A 6,000-nucleotide genomic window follows, 5' to 3' on the forward strand; every position below is an offset into this window, starting at 1 on the left:
GCTCGAGCGGAGCAGTAGGCGCTCGAGCGTACTTTTGGGGTTTCCAGCAAATTGTGCAGACGGCCTGAGATTCTGGGAGTTGTGATTTTCCGCTCGAGCGGGGGAGTTGACGCTCGAGTGGACGTCTTTGTTGATCTTCGCGCTCGAGCGCAAGGTTGGGCGCTCGAGCGGGTCTCCAAGTTGAGTTGTATTTATGAGGCACAGGGGTTCATTTTTGGACATTTTTATTAGTGTTTTGGAACTTTCTATTTTATTTTGGAGTATTGGTTGAGGTGGTAATATGATGGTAAAGTAAGATTGGACCAAAAGCTTGAATAGAATGATTTGTCTGCGACCAGCCATCACTCTTTTGTCCTTTTCTTTTTCCACACTTTGAATCTGGATGTGAGGTTAGAACCATTGGAAAGCTTATTTCCGGGGCTTCAATTTGGACACAAGAACGACCTAAAACGGAGTTCGGATGGGAGAGTTACATCTGTTTGAAGTTTTGGAATCTGTGCTGAGAGCAGGTCCGCTCGAGCGGGAATAGGGACGCTCGAGCGGGATTTTCGGGACAGCAGCTTAAAATCGGGATTTCTAGATCATTCTTGATATTTTATTTTCCCCTCTTCTTTCCTCTCATTCTAGGTCCGAAACCCTAGCCCCAAAACCTTGATTTCCTTTACTTTGATCAACAATCCACCATGATTCTTGCATCAAGGATGGAGAACAAGAGAGGATCAACACTTTTAACCGATTGGAATTCAGGATTGCGAAGGATTCTTCTCAAAGCTTACTTTTCTTGCTTGGTTCTTGAGGTAGGGGTTCTAATCCCCTTCAATACTTATATTGATAGGTAGATTTATGGTATTTTCATTATATAAATGTACAAATTTCCATTTTGAGCATGTAGTGTATGGTATGAGAATTGGGGGTTTTAGGGTTTGTGATGTTGGGAGTTAAATTGGTGGGTTTAAATGATGGATTGGGAATCCTAGATGTAGAATCATTGGGAAAATTGGAATTAAAAGTGATGATTTAAGAAGTTTGATTTTTTTGTTAAAAATCCTCATTTCCTTAAAACCCTAGGTTGACTAATGATGATAACCAATGAATTGGCCCAAATTGAAAGTAGAGTAATGAAATTGAGATATTGAATTAGATGTGTTCAAGTTTAATTGGAATTTGGAAATATTTGGAAATTATGTTTAAAATTTGCGAATGAACTTTGTTATAAATGTTGAAATTCATGCTATCATGGAAAGGAAAAATTAGGGGAATAATTTAGTAAGGATATGGATGACATGAACTCGGTTTTGAAATGTTAAAATGAGATTCAAGGGTTTATTTTGTATTATGTTGAATTGCAAATGGTGTTAATGAACTAAATGATGTTGTACTATGATGAATCATGTTTGAATTACGTGACTTGTGTAGGATTAGCTACAAGGACGGACCACGCACCTGAACACTGTGAGTAGTAGTACGCTTTACCACCGCTAATGCTTGCCATTAGTATTCTGTTAATTCCATTACTTATGTATGTTAATGTTTCAAGGAAGATAAATGTTATATGTATATAAATGATTCAAGGAAGATAAATGTTATGTGTATATAAATGATTCAAGGAAGATGAATGTTATATGTTTATGCAAATGATTCAAGGAAGATAAATGTTATATGTTTATGTAAATGATTCAAGGAAGGTACATAAGTAAGAGAAAGAATGAAACAACCCTCATATGATTCTGGAATTCTGTAAGACTCTGAAGTAAGTTTGCTATGATAATGTTTGGGCTAAATGCCAACAAGTTTAATGCCAATACATGTAAGAGCTAAAGGCCAACAAGTCTAAATAATCAAGAAATGCTCTAGTTATGATATGTTACATTTGAATTAATGAATTCATGATATTCTTAGCACATGGCCCTTACCCGGGGATAATAATACTGTGGATTAAATAATTAAGTTACAAGTGTATGTACGTTACAAGTTCACGTATATTACAAGTATAAGCATGTTACAAGTTTACGTATGTTATAAATTTAAGTATGTTACAAGTTTGAGTACAATGCAAGCTTAAGTATGTTACAAGCTATGTTACAAGTTTACGTATGTACAAGTTCAAGTATGTTCCGAGCATATGTTACAAGGGCTTTATGCCACAAGTTACAAGGGCCTCGTGCCACCATGTTTTAAAGGCTTTATAGCCATTATGTTTATGTTGCAGGATTGGGCCTAAGGCCGTTATGTACTTTGCACAGATTCAGACTAACTATGTGAACTCTGCACCTTTTTATTCATTGATATGAATTATGCTTCAAGTTAAGCATTGGTTTATTTATGTATTACTATTCACTGAGCCCGACTCACCCTCTGTTATGTCTGTTTCTGTAGGTCACCAATCAGGCGGTCAGTCCTAGCCAAGATGCCGCTTCCTTTTGTCAATCTTCATATGTTCAGGCACTGTCCAAGTCATTTAATTTCTTAAGATGTCAAGATGTTGGTTTCCTTATGAATGTCCATCTAAGGTTGTTGTATATACCTTTCATGTTTGTTTTTGTATACGCCCGACTTTAGGGCTGGAACTGTAAATGTGTATGTACATACTCTGGGATATAGTTTGGAACTTTATTTATCCGGTATAATGCATGTGATGAATGAGATCCTGGCATGTAGGAGTAGCTCAATGGAGTTTAATTGTTCATTATTATTTATCTATTTATTTTTGTGCTTCTGATAAGGCCCCGTATGTTATATTACCAGGTTACATGTCCGTCTCTAAAGTGGTCATGCCCAAACTTTTAGGGACGGGTTTGGGGTGTGACAGGTTTTTCCCTTTTTCTACTCTTTTTCTGCTTAATCATCCCTTTTTTCTGCTCCGAAATAGTAGACCTGATTGAACAAAAAGGGCAAGACTTGGTGTATAGCTTAATTCTAAAATAAAGGAAACAGAGTATTGGTGTATAGTCCTTGGATATATGTATTGGAAACATGAGTACTGGATATATGTATTTGAACTGGTTTCTGAATAATGAAACATGAGAAAAAGTACTTTCTAATTCAAAATAAGTCCTAAGGACTTTCTATTTTCTTGGATATATGTATAAAGGAAACATATATTGAAAATCAATATCCTTAATAATATTTTGAATTCTGAATTTCTGTTTCCTTGGACTTTATGTTTGCTTGAATTCTGAATTTTGACTATTTTGAATTCTGAATCCTTCATTCTGAATTTTGAATATTTTGAATTCTGAATCCTTCATTCTAAATTTTGAATTTGTTGTTTAAATTATTTGGATTTGTTGGTGATAGTTGCAGATGAGTTGCTACATCAACTTATCTTAAAGTATTCATATCTAATAAACATATATGTATGGTAAAAGAGGTTTTTTTTTTTTTTTTTTTTCTTTCTTTCTTTTTCTTCTTGATTCCAATGCAATCATATAACAAGATCTAATTATATAACGAAATAGAATCTTTGCAACTATTATATAACGAAGTAGTTGTTTGGATTTGTTGTTTACATTCTCCATGGTTTTGTAGTTTACGGTGGTGGTGTATCATATTGGTTTGGAATTTTTGTCCAATTCTCCATGGTTTTTTAGTTTAGGTGGATGTTCATTGACATCTATTATTTTTGCAGTGGCATTTCATTGACATCTGTGAGTCCTTCATATTGGTTTGGAATTTTATTCTCATTTTATGAAATTATATTTTATTCTCATTAGCCTCATTTCAAAAGCAGCAGTTAATGTGTCTTGGAAAGCTAATCTTTATTCTCAAAATTTAATCAATAAGTAAATTTTTGGTTACAAAATTCTTGATGGTTTACATTTTTCAATTATAAAATCCAAGTAACATCTAACATACTCTCAAAATTATTGATTAGTTGAGAAGAAAATTGTATAGTACATCATATGCCAAATTATGATTTTGTGGTCTTTTGGTTACTTCCTATGTTATGACCTGGTCATGGCTGGTGTTTATGACCTATTGTGATTAGGAAAATGATATAGAAGCTTATTTTTTAGACTTACTTTTTAGATGCAATGATGTGTGGAAGAGATGATTGGAGATGATTAGACACTACTATCAGGATTATTATTTTGTTGGTTATGACCTATGGTGATCTTGGTTATAATTGAAAATGACTTTGGATATATTTTCGTGGTGTTTGGTTATGACACTTTTTTTGAAGTTATGATTGAAAATGATTTAGTTATGACATTTATGTAATTAATATAAAAAATGTACATATGGTAAGGCTCTGTATTCTAGAATGACCCCATTGTAAGTACACTAATATTGTAGATGGTTCAAATGTCAAAGATTGTTGGTTCAGATATTGTGTAATTGTGCGCATAATGTAATTTTAGAGAGGTTCAGTTGTACTGTGATGATGTGCGTGGTCTGGTTTATATGTGTTTTTGGTTAGGGTTTGTTTAGGTTAGAATGTGTGGTGGTTTGGAGGGTTGGTCCCTTGTGGGTAATTGTAATTTAGTCAAATTGTCAATTGTAAACCAGTACAAAGCTCAAGGGTTGGTGGTGGCTGCATGTTGTGGCTTTAAATCTCAGATGTGGGTTCATGGATTTTGTTTCAGTGTTGCAGCAGAGTAAAGATTCTTGATTCCTCTGTGCTAGCTGGAGAGGATGAATTTTAGCGGCCTGATCATTTGAAGGAATAAATTCATGCATTGCAAAAAAGAATTTTTTTTCCGTCATGTTGATGCAGAAGAGAGGAGACAGTACTTTCTTATGTGGTGAACTCATAATTTTTTTCTGCTATTTCTTTGATGCTGCGTATTTTTTTAGCTAATGTGACAGATTTTGAATTGCATTGGTTCTGACTTTGGGTTGAGCATGTCTAATTTAAATCTTGATTCTTCATGTGTAGATTTTGTGGTGTGAACATTATTTTTTTGGCAGAGATGTGGAGTCCTTCATATTGGTTTGGTTTGTAAACTGTGTTCACATACTAATTTTTGGTTTGGAATTGTTTTGCTTCCGCTACTATGAAACATTATTTGGCCATTTTCGCCTTATCTTCTACACTTAAATTAGGGCTTTCTTTTTCTTTGAGAGATTTCTTTTTCTTCTTTTTCTTTTTTCCTAGAGAGATTTCTTTTCTTCTTTTTCTTTTTTCCTTCAATTTGTGTAGTGGATTACAAATATTTACTTTTAGATTTGTGGATTATGCTGATTAAGTTATACAACTATTTCTCTTTTGATCTACAAAACATGCTGATGTACACATTGCTGGATGGATGTTGTTGTGGTCGTTGCTTTATTGTTCCAGTCCCTTGATCCAATTTCACGGTGTGTTCATCTGAGCAAACCAAATGGATAGTTTTATTTGATTTTTTTTTTTAATTTTTTTTTATCAGTTGTTCATAGCATTTTAGTGCACAACGTTAACTCATTAATATTCTTTAATATGATGCTTGGGTTCTATTGGGAATTAAATTGTTTAATCTATTTTTAGTTTACAATTATTTTTTTTTAAAATTTAATATTATCATAACTTAAGGAAACAGAGAGTCTTCATTTGAGAAGAGAGAGGAACAGGGGGATATCAGTCGGTGAGAGAGAAAGAGACAGTTGAGAAGATTAATGTTTTACAGTCTTTGGGGGAGAGAGACTGGGGTAATAGAGAAGAGGAGAGAAAGTGGGTGAGAAAATTGAGAGATTGCAATTTGGGGGAAGTGCAATTTATCTTGGGAAGATTTTTTTTTTATTAAAATATAAAAAATGCTACATATTCTTAAAAAAATACAATTTTATAACTCTCACTCACCTGTGATTGGTTCAGGAAGGAAATAAAACAATAAAAATATATGATTGGTTTACATTATTTTGGGAGTCATGGAGGTTCCTAATTTTAAGGGTTCCGGAAATTTATTTGGATTACTAATAAATTGGTGCTTCATTTGAGTTTCATGTCTTCATTTAGGAATTTTTCTCCTTCCTGTGAATTCATTATCTACTCTTTGAAAAGAAAAGAAAAAAAACAAAAAA

The sequence above is a fragment of the Camellia sinensis genome, chromosome 12, assembly GCF_055761805.1.
Source record: "Camellia sinensis isolate YWXY chromosome 12, ASM5576180v1, whole genome shotgun sequence".
NCBI classification, from domain to species: domain Eukaryota; kingdom Viridiplantae; phylum Streptophyta; class Magnoliopsida; order Ericales; family Theaceae; genus Camellia; species Camellia sinensis.